At 46.6% G+C, this 21,641-nt stretch overlaps 1 protein-coding gene across 1 annotated transcript in view; it reads right to left on the minus strand.

Moving 5' to 3' along the window:
- The window catches only part of ehbp1 (EH domain binding protein 1), a 481,622-nt gene that overhangs the window by 148,317 nt on the left and 311,664 nt on the right, over positions 1-21,641 (minus strand).

The raw sequence follows: 21,641 nt of genomic DNA on the forward strand, positions 1-21,641 counted from the left end.
TAACTACTGTGCTACCATTCTGGTTAATAATATAGTGTCAATTGAACACTTTTTGTTTTCAATTTTCTATTTTTCTTAAAAGTGTTCCCTCACTGAGGTGCAGCCATACAAGCACATGACAAACATTTCCGACGCATTCATGATGTGCCTTGGAACCCAGATATTATCTGACCTAAATATAAAAGTTACAGCTGAGCCAGGTCCTACCTTGCTCACTGCCCACGCATGTGCACTTCAAACACAAGTCAATTGATTGTAGTTACAAGTGGCAAACTAGACCAAATTTCCTGCCCATTCCCACTGGTAGTAAGGACAGCATTGCAAATTATGTCCCAACTGATATCCACCACCTCAGGATAGATCAGTGATTGAACCTGAGACCTGGCCTGAATAATCGGAATGCAAGAGTTCTCCTTTGAGCCTTTTGAATGTTGATTTGAATTTCATTGCAATCACCTGCAGCAGTATGTGGCATTTTGTTTATACATTCTTACATTGAGAATTTATTGAAAGGTGAGAACATCACTACAAGTAGATTGGGGAGGGGCTTTCTGACCAGCAATCTGACTCTTCCATGTTCCTCAGATGGGGGTTGATTTATTATCCATGATTCTAACATTACTTCGGCTTTTCAGTAGGAATCTTGTATTCTGGAGGAGGTAATGTCATGGTGCTGCAGTGCAGCAAATCTATAAAGGAGGATGAATGCAGGTGAAGGTTTTATTATCTCAGATGTAAAACTGTTGGCAGTTGAAGGGTTTAAGAGGGAGATGTGGTTACATATCCAACCGATCAGCCCAAAACATATTTTATACTATCTCTATCTCTCATTCCATTTTGTCTTCGCCTACATTAACAGTGAGGGAGAATGGGATTAAGAGAGGTCTCATCTAAAATCCCAAGCCCTGCATACACCTTCAGTTGCATATGGGTAACTGGGAGAGGGAGGAGAGAAATTACATCTAATTTTATGGTCCCAGATCAGGAGCAAAATCCTCTCAAGTGTCTACATTTGATTTCTACAATAACGTCCCAGGTTCTCAGTATGTACGATTTTCAAATGTTATTTACATCTTATATTGTTGTCAATAAACTTTAGCTCAATAATTACTTCCATTACCTTCTTGCGTTTTCAAACTTTCATCTACTGGGGTTAACACACAATTATTTGAAACAATTTTAGACAATTTTGCATTATTTGTTAACTATGTTTTTCAACCAAATCCAATAAAACCCAATTATAATATGCCACTGTATGATTTTACAGCTAAAAGGGTTTTGTGAACCATCTTGTTAAATTAATTAGTACACAGTTCAAACAAGGTTTCAATCGGAAATAGTTAGAAATTACAGGGTTTCACATGTTCTAGCACGTCGGCATTTTCTATTGGCAATTGCAATCAGTTTAATTTTCTAAAGTTTATACTGTACAACAGTTAAACAATGACAAAAGCAGAGAATAAAGATGGACATTGTGCAAAAAGTTTGATTAGCCCTTGTGGTGCAATTGAAGGAGCTGTCTTTCTTTGATTTTCCATTTTGAAAAATGCTTTGATCTCAGTTCAAGTCAATTCAAGAACATCAACTGACAAGACCGCTTGAAACACCCCAATGGTTAGGCCTAAATGCCCCTCCAAACGATGTCATTTTAATAGGCAACCACTGGAAGGTAACAAGCAAAAAAAAAAGCTAAAGTTATTGAAGGAGCATGTGACTCCTCACACTTAACTGCGCTCACTCTATTTTCTATACATCTCTATGCTTTTACTTCATTCTGTTGCCAGCAGCAATGACATGCATTGTGACTAAAGAGCAGAGTTTCTACTTTAAAGTATTGTTTTGTACTAGTTCATGTCAGCACAGGTCACAGACACAGAAATGAAAAGTCACTGGATTGCCATGGCACAAATTGTCTCGGCGGCTAAAATCAAACAAAGCCCAATTAAACTAATCATAACGTCCCACTGAACACAAGGAAGCTCACCTGGTATTTCTGGAATTGAGCATGAATTCCCAACTCTACCCAGTGCTTGGTACTTTAATTACCCAGGCCAAACACTGTGAAATTGCTTCTCTGATCTGCTAATGGGTGAGAAATCCTGCCGATGTGGTTTCATGCCAAGGGGCCATTGCGAGATGCGGCAATGTTACTGATGGCATCCTAATGAAGATGACAATTCCTAAAACTCAAAGGGAAAATTAACGGGATGCAGTTTACAATACCAGTGATTGTTCATTAATTACCAATTTGCTCACTGCTGGAGGCTAGCCATTACAGTACTCTGGATGAAAGTATCAATCGATTCTGAAGACCACCCATCAACACTGACGGAGGAATGTACAGAATAATTAATATTAACTGTTATCAAAGGCACTTGAGTTATCTCGTTTGAGAAATAAAAGTCTTATTGGCTTAATAGTGCCACTAGCAGGCATTAGGCAATAGAAAACTAGGAGATAAAACCTTTTCATTAGTTCAATACTTCAATCAAATTTTTAAAACCATAAACTATTAGAGCTGCTATCCATAATTCTTGGAGATCTTCACCTCACTTAAACAATTACACAGTTCAAGTTAACTCATGAACACAATGGCTTTAACAAGTGTTCAATTCCGTTTGTAAATTTATCTCTTTAAAACCATCATAGAAGTTGCTAATTTACCTTCCTGAAATATTCTGGATAGGGTGGCATTAATGACTGAGCTAGGAATGATGCTATTTAGCAGACAATGTAAAATTCAGACATCATTACAAAGGTAGATTTTCAGCTGACATTTTAAAAGTTGAATTTTTGTTTTCAATAAAGAATCTATTGTTTGTTCAAAAAAGAGTAAATATTTAAATAAATTTTGAACAATTGTCGGAGGAATGTTTGAATCGTTGCATCTGGAGACTTTCTCCTACAACTCCTTTTTGACTTTTGGATGGATTTTATTGTCTAATATTTTAACTGAAGAAACGTTGTTCAAGTAAAGGCCATTCAGCCCGTTAACTGCAGTCCCTTTCACAGACCATCTTCATGGCCATAAAAAGGGAGCTTATTCCGCAAAGTGCTCACAATCTACAACAGTAACAAAGGATAGGATTTTACGGCACTGCCTCCTCAACACCAGATATGCCAGCCCAAGGTCAACGGACCTTTCGAATGGTCCATCAGATTTTCCGTCTCACCTGCGATGATTCCTGCAGTGGGCAGGACTGGAAGACTTGCCCTGAAGTAAACTTCCACAGAATCGGTACGCACATCTCTTCTGTTTCATTCTGGTCAGTAAGACCAGACACACATCAACCTCTTCTCCCTTTCCCACCCATACTCATTTCAAATTACCCTAACAGCTAATTATTCATTACATCCGGTGAGGTAATCACCATATATACAAATCCACATAACCCCTAATGCAATTCCTAACTGGATATTAATTAGTCATTAATTGGTCCCAATTGTTAAATGCTGTTTTATTTCGTTATATTTTCAGCTGGCCACGTAACATCTGTACATGGTCACTTCCCACGGGATCTCTCTGTCTGCGCCTCACAAACTGAATCCCAAGACACACTCTATCTTTACCTGTTCACCTATCTTCATGACAATTTCCCTCAATCTATTCCCCTTTCTCAGACCACAGGAAACATAGTTGGGAGCTCTTTAATCAGAGACAGACCCCTGTGCATTTCAGGGCTATTGGTGTCCTTATTTAAGTAAGGTGTTTGTTCCTTTTCCTATGTGGTACTGCCTGGCAATTCTAATCTTATGTGACAGATGAAATATTAGTTGATGGAACCATCAATTCAGCGAACACGTGTAGTTGGATCTGAACAGAGGCTTTAATACACTTAAAACAGAGCCAGCCTATTCGTCGATGAACTCCAGATGAACTGCAGGCTGGCTCTAAGGCACTAATCTTTATACATCGGTCCCAGGGGGAGGAGTCCTGGGCAGAGCCAAGGGAGGAGCCCAGTACAAACTCTCGCGTACTCCCAGAGCGACTCCCCCTAGTGGTCGGATAGTGCATCTGCACTTACAATGGTGGATAGTGAACAAATATACACAGTTATATTGGCAACTATATACAGCATTGATCTTACAACGGGTAGATAACGAACATATATACATGGAGTAATATTGGCAACTATATATAGTGTGAATCACATTCACCACATTCACCCCCTGTTAAAAAAATCAAGTCCGGTGGGGGTGATGGCTCAAAGAGTCAGTCTGTCCGGTGGACAAATTGTTCGTTTTGATCTGCGGAGCACCGGGGTTGCAGACTCTTGCGGTGGCTGGGCGGGCGTCGAGGTCTGGGGTACGGTTGCCGGCTCCGGGGCGAGTCTTGTCCGAGCCTCATACACCTCCTGGTCGAATGGAGACTGGGGGCGCGGGGGCGGGCTGGTGCTGGCGCTTGGGACTGGTGGGGTGAGCTCGCAGAATCGGGGGCGCAAGGGGGCGGCCGCATAGGGAACGGGGAAAGGAATTCCTCGGTGGGGGTAGATGGGGGGCTGGATCCAGCGGGTGCCAGGTCCCGGAGGGATACTGTGTCCTGGGAACTCAACAAATGCGTACTGTGGGTTGGAATGAAGCAGGCGCACCTTTTTAACAATAGGGTCGGTTTTGTGCGCCCTGACGTGCTTCCTTAGGAGAACCGGGCCTGGCGTCCTCAGCCACGCCGGAAGTGAGACCCCTGTGGTAGTGCCCCTGGAAAAAATGAAGAACCGCTCGTGAGGGGTTTGGTTGGTAGCTGTACACAGGAGGGGTCTAATTGCGTGGAGCGCATCAGGGAGGACTTCCTGCCATTGGGAAACTTGGAGCTTTCTGGACCTGAGGGTCAGTAGGACAGTCTTCCAGACTGTCGCGTTCTCCCTCTCCACCTGTCCATTCCCCCTGGGGTTGTAACTGGTAGTCCTGCTCGAGGCGATGCCCTTGTCGAGCAGGTACTGACGCAGCTCGTCGCTCATAAAGGACGCAACCCGGTCGCTGTGCACGTAGCTGTGGAAATCGAACAGGGTGAAGACACTATGCAGGGCCCTAATGACTGTGTGGGAGGTCATATCGGGGCATGGGATGGCGAAGGGGAATCGGTAGAACTCGTCAATAATGTTAAGGAAGTAAATGTTTTTGTTAGTGGAGGGGAGTGGCCCTTTGAAATCGATCGCAAGGCGTTCAAAGGGCCTAGAAGCCTTGACCAGGTGGGCCCTGTCTGGTCTATAGAAGTGCGATTTGCACTCCGCACAGATCGGGCAGTCCCTGGTGACCGCTTTTACCTCCTCGTTGGAGAAAGGCAGGTTTCGGGCTCTGATGTAGTGGGCGAGCCGGGTGACCCCTGGGTGGCAGAGGTCATCGTGGATGGCTTTTAGGCAGCTGATTTGCGCGCTGGCGCATGTCCCGCGGGATAGGGCATCCGAGGGCTCGTTGAGCTTCCCCGGTCGATATTTGATATCGTAATTGTAGGTGGAGAGTTCAATCCTCCACCAAAGAATTTTGTCATTTTTCATTTTGCCCCTTTGCGAGTTCTCGAACATGAAGGCGACCGACCGTTGGTCGGTAATGAGGATGAACCTCCTACCTGCGAGGTAGTGCCTCCAGTGTCGGATAGCCTCCACAATGGCTTATGCTTCCATCTCGACTGAGGAGTGTCGGAGTTCTGAAGCGGATAGGGTACGGGAGAAAAATGCAACGGGCCGCCCTGCTTGGTTTAAAGTGGCTGCTAGCGTTACCTCTGAGGCGTCGCTCTCAACCTGAAAGGGAGTGGATTAATCCACCGCCCGCATGGCTGCTTTGGCGATGTCGCGCCTCAGCAGACAGGGGAAATAGTGTGGCCTTGAAGACTGGGCGGGCTTTGTCTGCATATTGGGGGACCCACTGGGCGTAGTACGAAAATAGCCCCAAGCACCGTTTGAGGGCCTTGGGGCCATGGGGGAGGGGGTGTCCTAAGAGGTGTTCTAAGCATGCGGTCCGGGTCTGGGGCCAGGACTCCGTTCTCCACGACGTAGTCGAGGATGGCTAGTTTGTTTGTGCGGAACACGCATTTCTCCTTGTTATATGTAAGGTTTAATGTTTGGGCCGTCTGGAGAAAACGGTGGAGGTTGGCGTCGTGGTCCTGCTGGTCATGGCCGCAGATGGTAACATTATCCAGATATGGAAATGTGGCCTGCAGCCTGTACTGGTCTACCATTCGGTCCATTGCTCGTTGGAACACCGAAACCCCGTTAGTGACGCCGAAGGGAACCCGGAGGAAATGGAAGAGGCGGCCATCGGCCTCGAATGCCGTGTAGTGGCGGTCCTCTGGGCGGATTGGGAGCTGGTGGTATGCAGACTTCAGATCCACCGTGGAAAATACCCAATATTGGGCGATCTGATTAACCATGTCTGCGATTCTGGGGAGGGGATACGCGTCTAGGACCGTAAAGCGATTGATGGTCTGGCTATAATCGACGACCATGCGGAATTTCCCCCCGGCCTTGATGACCACCACCTGAGCTCTCCAGGGACTGTTACTGGCCTCTATGATCCCCTCACCGAGCAGCCTTCGGACCTCCGTTCTGATAAATACCCTATCCTGCAGGCTGTACCGCCTGCTGCGGGTGGCTACCGGTTTGCAATCCGGGGTGAGGTTGGCGAAGAGAGGAGGGGGGGGGGGCGATGCGCAGCGTGGCGAGGCTGCAGATAGTGAGTGGGGGCAGGGGCCCGCCGAAGCTGAGGGTGAGACTCTTGAGGTTACATTGGAAATCCAAGCCTAAGAGGAGTGGCGCGCAGAGGTCGGGCAAGACATACAGTTTAAATTTGGAATAGCTAGCGCCTCGAATAGTTAGCGTTGCTGTAGTGCGGCCTTGGATTTGGATGGAATGGGAGCCCGAAGCGAGGGTGATAGTTTGGTTGACGGGATAAATAGGGAGGGAACAGCGTCTTACCAGCTCTGGGTGTATGAAGCTCTCTGTGCTCCCGGAGTCGAAGAGGCACGACGTGCTGTACCCGTTGATCTGGACCTCCGTCATCGAATTTCTCAGATGCTTGGGGCGAGATTGGTCGAGGGTGACCGTGTTGAGTTGCGGGCCGCGTGGTGGGTGCCCGGGGGAGTCGAATTCTACCGACCGGGCGTCCTGTCGAGTAGATGCCGCTGCGTTCTGGCGAGCTTGATGCAGGAACACTGCGCTGAGTTGCGGGCCATGTGGTGACTGCCCGGGGAGGTCGTACTCCTCCGATGAGCTGTTTGAGTCTGGGGATGCAGCTAGGGCCCGTGGATCGCATGTGGAGGGTGGTGATGAAGATGGCGTCCAAGATGGCAGCCCCCATGAATCGCACGTGGCCGGCCGCATGGTGGAGGTTTGCCAAGATGGTGGCCCCCATGGATCACATGTGGCGGGAGGGGCCGGAGCCTGAGATTAGGCCGCAGCGTTTCGGGCCCCGCGGGCCTGCTGGTGCTGGAGGCGATGATTTTGGACTGTTGGGGTGTTGAGGGCTGGGGCCCTTCTGCCGAGGCACACTTTAGCATAGTGGCCTTTCTTCCCGCAGCTGCTGCAAGTCGCAGATCGGGCTGAGCAGTGCTGCCGCGGGTGCCGGCTTTGTCCACAGAAGTGGCAGTTATATTGGCAACTATATACAGCATTGATCTTACAACGGGTAGATAACGAACATATATACATGGAGTGATATTGGCAACTATATATAGTGTGAATCACATTCACCACATTAGTAAAGCAATTTTGTCGATTTGCATTGCAGATATTGCATTAGCTTCTCCAGACACGTGCAGTTTCTGATGACTGGGCAATAATAGGTTGAGGAAGAAGGTTGCACCTGAATCCCAGGAAATAGTATGCATGCATGTTGTTTATGGGAAAACTTCCCACCACTAACTAAGATTCTCTCTTCTCCCAACTGGTTGCATTTCGGAGTCCAGTCCACCTGCTGGCTGTTCATTTCCTTCACCTCCTTACTTGTTGTAGTTCCTCAGTGGTTACCCTTTTACTGTAACGCCACAGCTATGGTTTCGATATAGCATCCCACTTGAATTTATTCTCATGTTCCCACTGATCTGTATTCCCTTTCCTCTCAACTCCTGTTCTCTTCCATTGCTCCTTCCCATTCGGCTCTTTCCTTTCTTCTCCCTTGTCTTCTCGACCCTCCTATTTGTCTCCTAAACATTGGTGCCATTTCCCAGCCATTGAAGCCTTTACAATTAATATTCAGATTTAACTTAATTACCCTAAGGAAGATGGAATAATCACCCAGGTAGGTACCTGGACCAAGTATTAGTGCTGCATCAAAGTTGTTGGCCTGTACAGACCTTTCTAAGCATAGGTTCCCAAGGAATAGTCTTAACAGCAAAAATGATTATAAAGAAGTAGATGAAAACATTGGGTTAAAGCTATGGGCACATATCACATGCAGATACAATTCCCCGGTGTATTTATTTGCAAGTCAACAGAATACTATAAGGGGAAATAAAATAAAAAAGTCCGGAGCTTTAAACTATACGACGGAAAACTCTGTGGTGCATTTACTTATGCATTAATTAATTTATGGATTAAGTTACGTGTGACTATTAAAGGATTTAAAAACTGCCCATGAGTTAAAAACTTCTGTGTTGTATTTTATTAGAATCAATCCTGGTTTGTAATCTGTAAAATTGCAGTTTGCTTTCTATACCCATTTATTACCTATATTTCACCCACACACCTAAATGCTAATGCAACTATTACAAATATTTATTTGTCCTTATTCTTGATGGCATTGTTAAATCACTGTCAGAAAAAAAATGCATTTTTTCCAATTCACTGTAATGCTTTCATGCCCTCTATCTATAATATGCCCTTGTCAATTTTACTATATGGCACAACCCTCCTCTTGGAATATCAACTATACTTCAACAATACCGTTTAACATTATCACCCACCAAACAGCCTGTGTGTCTGAAATAGAATAGGTTTCATTTATGTAAGAAAAATGAAGCTGGAGATAAAAATTCTGATTCTGAATTTATATCACAAGGTTCTGAATTCATAACACAAGGAAGCAGAACACTTTAATCATACTTTTTAACTGTAATCTTCAAATAATGCATATCAAAGACTGCATGCAGTCTTGCATAAAAGCCAAGATTAACCAAACATACCTTTCAAAAAGAATGAAATTATAGTTAAACTCGCAGGTAAAAGGAAATGCCACTTCACACTGCCTTCGGTTTTCATTTGTGTTTTGAACCACAGTTTTGCTAGTGTAGGTTTATTGCCACTTTTGACCACTTTCTGGTTGCCAAATATCATAGCAGCCGTTTCACATTTATGTGGCAAAAAAAACCCAAATTTGCCAATCTGATAATGCATCAAATGTTGTCAGTACAAACAGTTCCTATTCTTATTTTTACTGTTTTATATCTATTTTACTGATACGTTGCACAAATTTTACACATTATTTTTATGATTTCATTATGGAGGTACTGAAAAATTTGAGAATTTCCGTTCCTTCTTCCAGGCGGCCCAGCTCAATTATTATGCGAGTATCAGACCAGGAAACAAGGTTCAGCTTGAAGCCCAGTCTGTGCTGAGTTACAACAAAGGTTTTGCAATTGGCCTCAGTACCTGGATTAGGCTTGGAAAATTTGGCAGGATCACTGCTTTGAATCAGCATTCAATGAAGGAAATGCACATGAATTGATACAGAGCAAGGACAGGACTAAGTTCAATATACTGCTGTCATCCACTATCAAGACTCAGTCCAAAGGACTTCCGGTGGCGGTTATAAAGGAGTAAGTCGCACATTTGGTGGCTTCCGCTGGGCTCGGACTTTTGGACCTTTTCCCCCGGTTTTGTACCGTACTTGAACTGGAAAATCGATATAGAGGCAATTGTGTACTGGATTCCCACATCACTGCATGGAGAGGCGGACTATAATAATAATAATAATAATAATCACTTATTGTCATAAGTAAGCTTCAATGAAGTTACTGTGAAAAGCCCCTAGTCGCCACATTCCGGCGCCTGTTCGGGGAGGCTGGAATGGGAATTGAACCCGCGCTGTTGGTCTTGTTCGGCATTACAAGCCAGCTGTTTTAGCCCACTGTGCTAAACCAGCCCCATGAAGTGCTCGTAAAGGCAGAAATAGACGAACAGAGAAGGCTTGGGCTGAAGCTGCAGTGGGAGAAAGCATGGCGGATAACCGGAGCTCTGGCTTGTCGACCCAGCGGTCAATGGAGCAGCTGATGCAAGTTATCCAGAAGGGCTTCGCCAGACAGAAGCAGGACTGCTTGGCCCCAATTAAAGAGTCAATTGCGCGGCTGGAGCTTAGATTGGATGAAAAAGATCAGGCGATTCAGAAAGTAGAGAAGGCGCTGGCTGACCAGGAGGAACATCAAACAGCGGTGGAGTTGGAAGTGGGGCTGCTGAGTGACCAGCAGAAAAGGCTACTGGAGAAGGTGGAGGACCTAGAGAATAGGTCCCGCCGACAGAACTTAAGAATCGTTGGGCTCCCAGAGGGGCCCGAAGGAGCGGACGCTGAGGCATACATAGCGGGCATGTTCAAGAAGCTGCTGGGGGATGGGGCACTCCCCCGACCCTTGGAGGTGGACAGGGCTCACAGAGCGCTCGCAAGGAAGCCACGAATGGGAGAGACCCCCCCCCCCCCCACCTGAGGGCAATGGTGGTGAGCTTCCACAGGTATTTGGACAAGGAGCATATTTTACAGTGGGCCAAGCAGACACAGAGCTGTAAATGGGAAAACAGTATCCTGCGGATCTATCAGGACCTGAGCGTGATGGTGGCCAGAAGAGCGGGGTTCAACCAGATAAGGTCACCCCTTTTTAAGAAAAAGGTGAAGTTTGGGCTGCTGTATCTGGCCCGTCTCTGGGTCACGTACGAGGAGCAACATTTTTATTTCAGTCACCTGAGGAAGCGCTGGACTTCGTGAAAAGGACAGGACAGGTAGTGGACTGAGAACTTTGAACCTTGCTGCAACGTTCATGTTTAAAAAAGTTTCTAGTTTTTCGTTTTGTGGACATTATTTGTAATGCCTTCTGAATCGACTTGGGGCCAGCTGCAGAGCTGAGTGAGTTAAAGTTTATATTTGCACTGTTGGGGGATGGAGGTGCGTTTGTTAGATGCTGGATTATTTGCCTGATCTTTTCTTTGTTTAGTGGGTTTTTTTTGTCGGGCAATTGTGTTGGGGTTGTCTCTCGTTTGAATATGTGTGGGGGGGGGGGGGAAGAGAGAACGACAATAGGTGGGCGAATGTCTGGCGCCAGGGACGGGGGCCACCAAGGTAGCTGGGCGGACTAGCTCACAGAAGCGCAGTGCGGGGTGAGCAGATGTTAGGCTTATCGAAGGGATTGATTTACATTGTGCTGCTACGGGGGGAGGGATGTTCTGCTGACGAGGGAGGGACGTTTGTTGATGGACAGAGAGGAGGTTGGGGCGGAGGCTGCCTGGGGGCAGGCCGGTGGAGGCGTGGGCTGGAGACTGGCCCAAGAGAGGGGATGGCTGGTCAGCGAAGGGGGGGGGGGGATGAGCCTCCCAACTAGGCTGATCACCTGGAATGTACGAGAACTAAATGGGCCAGTCAAGAGGGCACGCATGTTCGCGCATCTGAGAGGACTGAAGGCGGATTTGGTAATGCTACAGGAGACGCACCTTAGAGTAACTGACCAGATTAGATTAAGGAAGGGATGGGTCGGACAGGTTTTTCACTCGGGACTGGACTCGAACACTAGAGGGGTCGCGATTCTGATCAACAAGCGAGTGGTGTTTGAGGCGGGAAGAATAGTTATGGATGTGGGGGGCTGGTACATTAGGGTCAGTGGGAAACTGGAGGGGGTTCAGGTGGTATTAGTAAATGTGTATGCGCCAAATTGGCACAATGTGGGAGTTTATAAAGTTAATGCTAGGGAAGATACCGGAGCTGGATTCGCATAAATTGGTCATGGGAGGGGACTTTAACACAGTTATTGACCCTGGTTTAGACCGGTCAAGCTCAAAACGGGCAGGGTGCCAGCTGTGGCAAAGGAACTAAAAAGGTCATGGAGAGGATTGAGGGGGGGGGGGGGGGGGGGGGGGGGGGGGGGGTGTGTGTGGATCCATGGAGATTTGGGCAGCTGAGAGTGAAGGAGTTCTCCTTCTCCTCACACGTGCATAAAGTGTACTCCTGGATTGATTTCTTTATTCTGAGCAGGGCTCTACTGACGGGAGTGGTGGACACTGGATACTCGGCGATCACAATCTCAGACCAGGCCCCGCACTGGGTTGACCTACAGGTTAGTAAAGACAGCAACCAGCGCCCGCACTGGAGGTTAGACATGGGACGAGGTGGTGTGCTGGCAGCTGAGGAAATGTATTCAGAAATACCTGGAAGTCAACGACACGGGGGAAATTTCGGCAGCGGTGATCTGGGAGGCATTGAAGGCAGTGGTTAGAGGGGAGCTGATCTCAATATGGGCCCACAGGGAGAAGGCAGTCAGGGCAGAGATGGACCGACTGGTAAAGGAGATATCACAGGTCGACAGGAGGTGTGCGGAGACCCCAGAGGCAGGACTTTTAAGGGAACAGCAGAGGCTACAGGCGGAGTTCGGCTTGTTAACCACTGGGAGGGTGGTAGAGCAGCAGAGAAAGGCGAGGGGGGTGATTTATGAGCATGGAGAGAAGGCAAGCAGAATGCCTGCACAGCAGCTTAGAAAGAGGGAGGCAGCCAGGGAGATAGGGAAAGTAAGGAATGGGGAGGGGAGCCTGGTTGGAGACTCAGCAGAGGTGAGTAAGGCGTTTAAGGGGTTTTATTGTAGGCTCTATGGGTTGGAACCCCCAGCTGGGCTGGAGGGGATGAGGCACTTTCTAGGGGGGCTGAATTTCCCGAAGGTGGACGGGGAGCTGGTAGAATGGCTGGGGCCCCTGATTGGGATGGAAGAGACAGTGGAAGGTCTGAAGACCATGCAGTCTGGTAAGACCCCGGAGCCGGACTGGTACCAAGTGGAGTTCTATAAAACATTCTCTGGGATATTGGGGCCGCTGTTGATGAGGGTATTCAATGAGGCAAGGGAGCGTGGGGTGCTTCCCCCGATGATGTCAGAGGCTATGATTTTGCTGATCTTGAAGCAGGACAAGTGCCCGGAGCTGTGTGGGTCCTACAGGCCGATATCCCTATTGAATGTGACGCCAAACTGCTGGCTAAAATTTTGTCCTCTAGGATTGAGGACTGTGCGCCGAACGTTATTGGGGAGGACCAGACGGGGTTTGTTAAGGGAAGGCAGTTGGTGGCCAATATAAGATTGTTAAACGTGATCATGATGCCCCCAGAAGGTAGGGAGGTGGAGGTAGTGGTGGCAATGGACGCAGAGAAGGCTTTTGATTGAGTAGAATGGGAATATCTGTGGGAGGTACTGGGATGGTTCAGATTTGGGCGGGGCTTTATTGACTGGGTCAGGTTGCTGTATCAGGCTCCTGTGGCGAGCGTACGGACGAATAGGAGAACATCGGACTATTTTAAGGCTGCATCAGGGGACGAGACAGGGATCCCCCCTCTCCCCACTGTTGTTCGCGTTAGCCGTAGAGCCGCTAGCAATTGCGCTGAGAGTCCCGAGGGGCTGGAAGGCACTGGTCCAGTGGAGAGTGGAACACAGAGTCTCGCTCTAAGCAGACGACCTGCTCCAGTATGCATCGGACCCAGCAGAGGGGATGGAAGAAATCATGAGAGTTCTGGGAGAATTTGGCCAGTTTTCAGTGTATAAACTAAATATGGGGAAACGCGAGATGTTTGTGGTCCAGGCAAGGGGACAGGAGAGGTGACTGGGGGAACTGCCGTTTATAGTGGGGGAAGCTTTCGATACCTAGGAATCTAGGCAGCACGGGAATGGGGGGGGGGGGGGGGCGTGGGGCGATCGGACCCCGGGAGGTGCCCCCACGGTGGCCAGGCCCGCGATCGGGGCCCACCAATCGGCCAGCGGGCCAGTGCTGTGGGGGCACTCTTTTTCTTCCGCCGCCGCCATGGCCTCCACCATGGCAGAGGCGGAAGAGAATCCCCCAATGCGCATGTGCCGGTGGTGACGTCAGCGGCAGCTCTAAGCAGAAGGCCTTTCGGCCAGCCCCGGTGCTGGGCGGCGGGCGTCAAAGGCCGCTGGAGCCGGTTTGGGTGCCAGTCGGTGTGGTGCCAACCGCTCCGGCACGGGCCTAGCCCCTCAATGTGAGGGCTTGGCCCCAAAAGGTGCGGAGAATTCCGCACCTTTGGGGAGGCCCGACGCCGGAGTGGTTGGCGCCACTCCGCTACACCGGGAGCCCCCGCCCCGCCGGGTAGGGGAGAGTCCCGCCTCTGGTCTCCAATCTGTAATAATCACCGGTTTGCCCCGGGAAGGATGGATGGGGGATTTCGGAGACGGCAGAGGGCAGGGATTGAGCGGATGGGGGATATATTTACATGACAGTGGCCCGGATGAGCAGATTCTTTGGTGTAGAAGACAGGTGTGCAAGGTGTGCGGGTGGGCCAGCGAACCATGTCCACATGTTCTGGTCATGTCCAAAGCTTAGGGGATTCTGGCAGGGGTTTGGAAATGTCATGTCCACGGTGTTAGAAACAAGGGTGGCACTGAGTCCAGAGGTGGCGATTTTCGGGGTGTCGGAAGATCCCGGAATCCAGGAGGAGAAAGAGGCAGACGTTCTGGCCTTCGCTTTCCTGGTAGCGTGGAGCTTTTTCAAAAGCCCCCGAAGTCGGAAACCTGGTTATCTGACATGGCTAGCTTTCTCTGTCTGGAGAAAATCAAGTTTGCCTTGAGAGGGTCAATGTTAGGGTTCGCCCGGAGGTGGCTGACAATTAAATTGCCCAGAATTGTACACACATGCAACAGGGCCCATCACTGTTGACATAAGCAGCACATAACATTTGTGCTGCACGATCATTTTAATTTCAAAAGAATATTAATATAAAATGTTTGTTTGTGAAAGACATGTCTCTGTCTCTCCACAGATGCTGCCTGACTGGCTAAGCCACGTTCTCTCTAAGTTGCGATTGACCATGGATGAGGTGGCCGAGTGGTTAAGGAGATGGAGTACTAAGTTGCAATTGGCCATGCAGCAGCCTGGAAGGCAGTGTGCAGGCCTTGTTAAAGTAAAATACCAGGTATGCATGGTCACACAAAGATGGTGTATCAAGTAAAATTGATAATAATTATTCATGGAGACCCTCTGAGGATATGGCCACTTATGAAGTACCCTCCCCACTCTAGCCAGTCGTGCCACACCACCCAAGGCTGCAGTCAAACAACGAGAATCAGCCAAGAATGTGTAAAATCTCATCGTTTCAACAAAGTGAACATTCCAGAATGGTAAAACCACACAACACAACACCAAGTTAATCAGCACATTGAAATGAGTAATTAACAACAATTCTTTTAAACATTCCTGGTGAGGGAACCTTCTGCCAGTAGACTACCATTTGTGCTGTGTGAATTCAGCACCTGGACATTCCAATATTGCAAGCAGTGCAACAGCCTTATTTGAATAAAATATTCTGCTTTTAATTGACCCCGACGTTTATTCCTTAACCAATACTTCAGATCACAAACTTCTAGTTGGAAATTATTGTGTGCTTCCTGCCCACCGTAAACGGGACCTTGGAAGGACAGTAAGTGACCAAATGAATGAAAACTGTGCAGTCAAACTCGTAGTCCCAAGTTTCAGGGAAATGGAATTTTAAGAAAGTAATAGAAATGATTGTTTTTCAATTATTTCCCGTAGATAAATGGGGAACAGAGAAGGAATTGATGCAAGAATCCAGGGCTTATTTTGCAGAGCGGGGGTGGGGGGGGGGGGGGGCTAAGATGATGGCTTCAGACTTCCCACAACTGGAAATTGCAGCTCTACAAAAACTGGACATCAGACAAGATCCCCCTACCAGCAAAGGAGTGAAGCTAAATTATATTCTCTGAAGCAAATTTTAGTTAGTTTGATGACTAATAGTTAGCCTGGTATTGAACAGAGAACCGGTAAACACAAGCTTGGCTATTCCAGCTGCATACAAAAGTCTGCAACTACTGAGGTAGCTGCTTCTTTGATATAAAAAAACTAATAGGATAAACCATGTATTTTTTTAAGCACAGAAAAGTTATTGCAACCTTATTATGAAATAAATTTCAGAAATCTTGATTCACATGAAGACTGGGGTTTACAGAATGTACAATCTGCAAGCATTTCAACAACCCCCTCCCCTCCAGTGCACACCCCAAAAATGCTACATTTTCTGAGAAAAGTTTCCTGGTTAAAAGTAAAAAGCATGTTTACATTCTGTTCAGAAAAACAAAGAATCCAGAACATGACAAAAAATAAATTTGTCATATTCATCAGCATATGTCAGCACCCACCAGTGGCAGAGTGCTTTAAATGACATAACACTCAATGTAGTAAAGAAACCCATTCTCCAAATCACTGAGTAAAAGGGGCTGATTGGAACCAAAAAGGTTTACACATGAAGGCAGAGGGCATAGCTTCAGTACTAACTGAGTACTTTCCATCTGTCTGTACCAAGGATGAAGATGCTCCCGGCTCTGGGTCACTGTCCATGTGGAGTTTGCACGTTCTCCCCGTGTTTGCGTGGGTTTTGCCCCCACAACCCAAAGATGTGCAGGGTAGGTGGATTGGCCACGCTAAATTGCTACTTAATTGGAAAAAAATGATTGGATATTCTAAATTTTTTTAAAAAGGATGAAGATGCTACTAAAGCCATAGCGAAAGAGGAGGAAGTAAAACAATAAATATAAATTGATAAAGAAGTAATATTAGAAAGCTGGTTGTACTTAAAATTGATAAGACACTAGGACCAGACTAAATGAATCACAGCATCCCTACAATGCAGATGGAGGCCGTTCGACCCATCAAATCTGCACAGACCGTTGGGAAGAGCACCCTACCGAGGCCCACATCTCCACCCCGTCCCCGTAACTCTAGATAATCTTTTGGACACGAAGGGATAATTTAACATGGCCAATCCACCGACCCTGCACATCTTTGGACTGTGGGAAGAAACTGGAGCACCCGGAAGAAACCCACGCACACACAAGGAGAAAGTGCAGACTCCACATAGACAGTCACTCAGGCAGGAATTGAACCCGGGTCAACCCAGTGCTAACCACTGTGCCACCCCAGACACTGAGCTTACTAAGGGAAGTAAGAGAGGAAATTACAGTGGCATTGGTCATCATCATCCAACACTTCTTACAGGCTGGTTCCAGATACCTGGGGAAATTGGAAATATTACACACTTGTTCAAAAAAGGTCAGGAGAAACCAGCAACGACAAGCCAGGCAGTTTAATCTGGGTGTGGGAAAGCTTTTAGCAAAGTAAATTGGGACAAAATTAGTCAATTGGGTAAGGGTGGATTAATTAAGGAAAGCCAACACAGATTTCTAAAGGGGAAACTGATTGATTTTTTTTTGATGAAGTAATAGGGAGAATTAATGAGAGTAATGTGGTTGCTCTTAAGTACGTAGACTTCATTTAAAAAAAATATATTTTATTCAGGCATTTTCGTAGAAACAAGCAAAAAAAGAATAATCATACAATGTTATAAATAATTACCACCCGGGCGACACAGAGGCGCAGTGGTTAGCACTGCTTTCTGCAGCACTAATAGCCCAGGTTCAATCCCGGCCCCAGGTCACTGTCTGTGTGGAGTTTGCACATTCTCCCCGTGTCTGTGTGGGTCTCACCTCCACAACTCAAAAGATGTGGTTAGGTGGACTGGGCATGCCAAACTGCCCCTTAATTTGAAAAAAATAATTGGGTACTCTAAATTTAAAAAAATATAACCAACACCCACAACCCCCTGCTCTCCCAATACTACCCCCTTCCCCATCCTGCCGTACTCATTTTAACCCCCTTACCCCTCTTTGCTGACCCCTCAATCCTCCTTAAATAAGTCAATAAACGGCTTCCACCTCAGAGTGAACCCATCAACTGACCCCCTCCTCAGGGTGAACTTGACCTTCTCCAACCTCAGTAATTCTGCCAGGTCACTCAACCACATCCCCGCTTTCGGTGAGTCTGAGTCCCTCCATCAGGCTATCAGGGAGGCAAAGGCGAAGACATCGGCCCCTCTCACCCCCTGGACTCCCGGGTCTTACAACACCCCAAATAGCGTTACCTCTGGACTCGGGGGCATCTTCACCCCAGAACCTCGGTCTTTACGTCAGCAAGCCAGAACCCCTTAAGTTTTGAACATGCACAAAAGATGTGGATGTGATTCGCGGACCTCCATACGCACCATCCACACCTATCCTCTATCCCTCAAAAAACCTGCTCATCCGTGTTACTGTCACATATGCCTGGTGAATTACTTTAAACTGAACGAGGCTTAGCCTCGCATACGCCAAGGCCGCATTCATTCTCCGCAGATCCTCAGCCCACACCCCGGCCCCCACCTCCCCTTCCAGCTCCGCCTCCCACGAACGCTTTATGTCCCCACCAGGGCCCCCTCCCAATCCACCGACCCCTTGTAGACCTCGGACACCTTCCCCTCCCTTAACTCCTCCTTCGACAGTATCTTATCCTGCAACCCCATGGGTGGCAGCCCAGGAAAGGACGGTACCTATTTAATCCCAGACCTGGGCAACTCGTATTCTTCTTCCGGCTTCGCAAATGTGCCCCCTATAAACAGATCGCCAAAATCGCTCAATCCCTGCCTGCCGCAATCCCTGAAACCTCGCACCCAGCACCTCCGGCTTAAACCTATGGTTGTCACAGATCGGTGCCCACACCAATGCATCCTCCAAACCCAAGTGTACGTGGACTTCTAAATGGCATGTGACAAAGAGCTACATTACAAGCACCTGGGCAAAGTTAAAGTTCATAGAATAAAAGGGACAGTGAATGGATACAAAATTGGCTGAGTGATAAAGGTATGCGGGAGCAGATGGACCCAGGACTATACGTGCACAAATTATTGAAGGTGGCAGGACAGCTTGAGTGATTAATAAAACTTATGGATTTAATAAATAGAAGCACACGGGCAGCACGGTGGCCTAGTGGTTAGCTCAGCTGCCTCACGGCGCTGAGGTCCCAGGTTCAATCCCGGCTCTGGGTCACTGTCCGTGTGGAGTACCCAAATAATTGGGTACTCTAAATTTAAAATAAAATAGAAGCACAGAGCACATAAAATATGTCAAAGCTCTGGAGGAGTAGTACAAAAGATTTACAAGAATGGTTCCAGGGGTGAGGAAATTCAATTGCGAGGGTAAATTGGAGAAGCTTGGGTTCTTCTCCTTAGAGAAGAGAAGGTTAAGAGGAGATTTGATACAGGTGTTCTAAATCATGAGTCTGGACAGATAGGGAAAAATTGTTCCCTCCGGCACAGGGTTGCGAACCAGCGGCAACATGAGGATAAACATTTTCACAGCGAATGACTGGGATCTGGAGTGCACTACTTGAGAGTGTTGTTATGGGCCAGTGTTTAGAGAACCCCAAAGTGTAGCATGGAGTTCACCTGACCCACAACTTTTAATAGATTGTGGAATAGGGAGCACACGGCCCACTCTACAGGTGTGGCACAGCAGAAATGGAAAAGTATTTTTTAAAAGCAAAACAATGTTTATTCTATGAACTCAAGTTAACCTACAGTGAACATCTTAGCAACCATCAATTCAAATACAACCCCCAAAGAATACAACACTAAGTAATCCTTTCAGCTTTCCTTTTAACATCCATAAGACTTAAAACACATTTCAACAGAAGCACGTTAGGTTTACATTCACTACTGAGAGCATTTATAATTCTGAATTCACCAAGTGATCAAGAGATAGTCTTTTGATGGCAGAGAGAACAGCAGTACAACTGCTTGCTCTGGCTTCAGCTCCAACACTGAAAACAAAACGAAAACACACCCTGCAGCCTGCTCAAAAACGAAAGTAAAAAGCTGACAGACAGCCCAGCTCCACCCACTCTGACATCACTGCAGTAGTAAACACCCATTTCTTAAAGGTACTCTCACTACAGATACTTATATACACACCCATTTATAAACAACCATTTCTTAAAGGTACTCCCATATGACAGTGTGGTGGAGACTGAAGCAAACCAGGCTTTCAAATGGGTATTAATAATAATCTTTATTCGTGTCACAAGTAGGCTTACATTAACACTGCAATGAAGTTACTGTGAAAAGCCCCTAGTTGCCACAGTCCGGCGCCTGTTCGAGTACAGAGGGAGAATTCAGAATGTCTAATTCACCTAACAGCACGTCGCACGTCTTTCGGGACTTAATTATCTGATTAGATAATTATCTGAAGAAAGGAAAATTGAAGGGCTGCTGGGAAAAGTTGGGGAAGTGGGACCAGCTGAGGTGCTCTTGCAGAGAACTGACACAAACAATTGGATGGGCCGAGTGGCCTCCTTTTGTGCTGAAACTATTCTACAATTTTATATCCAGTAAGATCCGCTGGTAATACAATAAAACTGTTGCAATTGCACATTTTGTAGGGAGTGTAATTCAAATGCTACACTCAAATTTCTGTGACACACTTAAAAGTAAATTAAAATAAAGACCATTGCTACATTATCTTTCCAGAAACAGAGTATATTGGAATCAGAATAGTTGCTGCCTTTTTTTTTTAAATGACAGGATTGGCATGGTCAATTACCCAGAGTTATGATCTGCAACCTAAATAGTAATGAAGCCACCCAGTGTTTGTTTAGCAGCACTTGGACTTTGCAGCCTTGAAGGGATTCACTATTGCAGCAGAATACTACATTGTGCAAAACACTATCTCTTCCCACTTACTGTGAGCAATGTCACAGGAGATCTGCTAATATTATCACCACTGCATGACGGTGATTATATGGTCACTAATGAAACACTGCTTCTGACACCAAAAGCAGTTTAATTTCAAGGAAAGGAATTGATTGAATGAAAGAAAGCAGCAGGGGGTGTCAGGTGATGGGAGAGCCAGGGGCTGAGAGCATTAATACTGAATGGAGTGCCCCAGGATTTAGTGCTGGGGCCCCTCATGTTTCTGATCTACATCAACAATTTAAGACAAGGCATCCTAATGTAAACTGGTCATGTTTGCAGATGATACTAATTAGAGGAATTGGCTGTTGAAACAAATAAAGCACCCAGGGACCTAAAATAGTAATTAGATAAAACGTGCAATTGGGATAATGAGTGGTAGATGAAATTTGATACAGTTAAATGCCAGGAAAATGCTTGGAACAAATATATTATGAATAGCATGGAAAGAATGAAAGATGAAGTTTAAAGGAATCTGGGCGTAATAATGGATTTGGCTCTCAATGAGGGCAATTTTCTTCTCTGGTTGTCTAAGATATAATTTGGTTTGCTCTGCTTTAACATCCCCCTGAATCTCAAGTATTTTGTTTAATTACAACAGTGATTACGTTTCAAATGTATTTCATTGTCTGTGAAGTGCTTTGGGATGTCTTGAAGTTGCGAAAGATGCTACCTTCTTTATAAGTTCACTCCACAGTTATTACAAATGCTCCCATAACATTTTGTAATGAAAGCAAAACTCCTTTATTCAATCATCAAAACTACATAGACCTCAAAATATCTTATACCGTTCACAGCTTAAAGTGGCATGTACTTAACGGGGGTAACACCACAGGAGATCTATTAGATGATGTGTTCAACTTTGAGTATTTTGGCACAGTTCCAAATATTAATTT

This window comes from Scyliorhinus canicula, chromosome 1, assembly GCF_902713615.1.
Source record: "Scyliorhinus canicula chromosome 1, sScyCan1.1, whole genome shotgun sequence".
Lineage (NCBI taxonomy): Eukaryota > Metazoa > Chordata > Chondrichthyes > Carcharhiniformes > Scyliorhinidae > Scyliorhinus > Scyliorhinus canicula.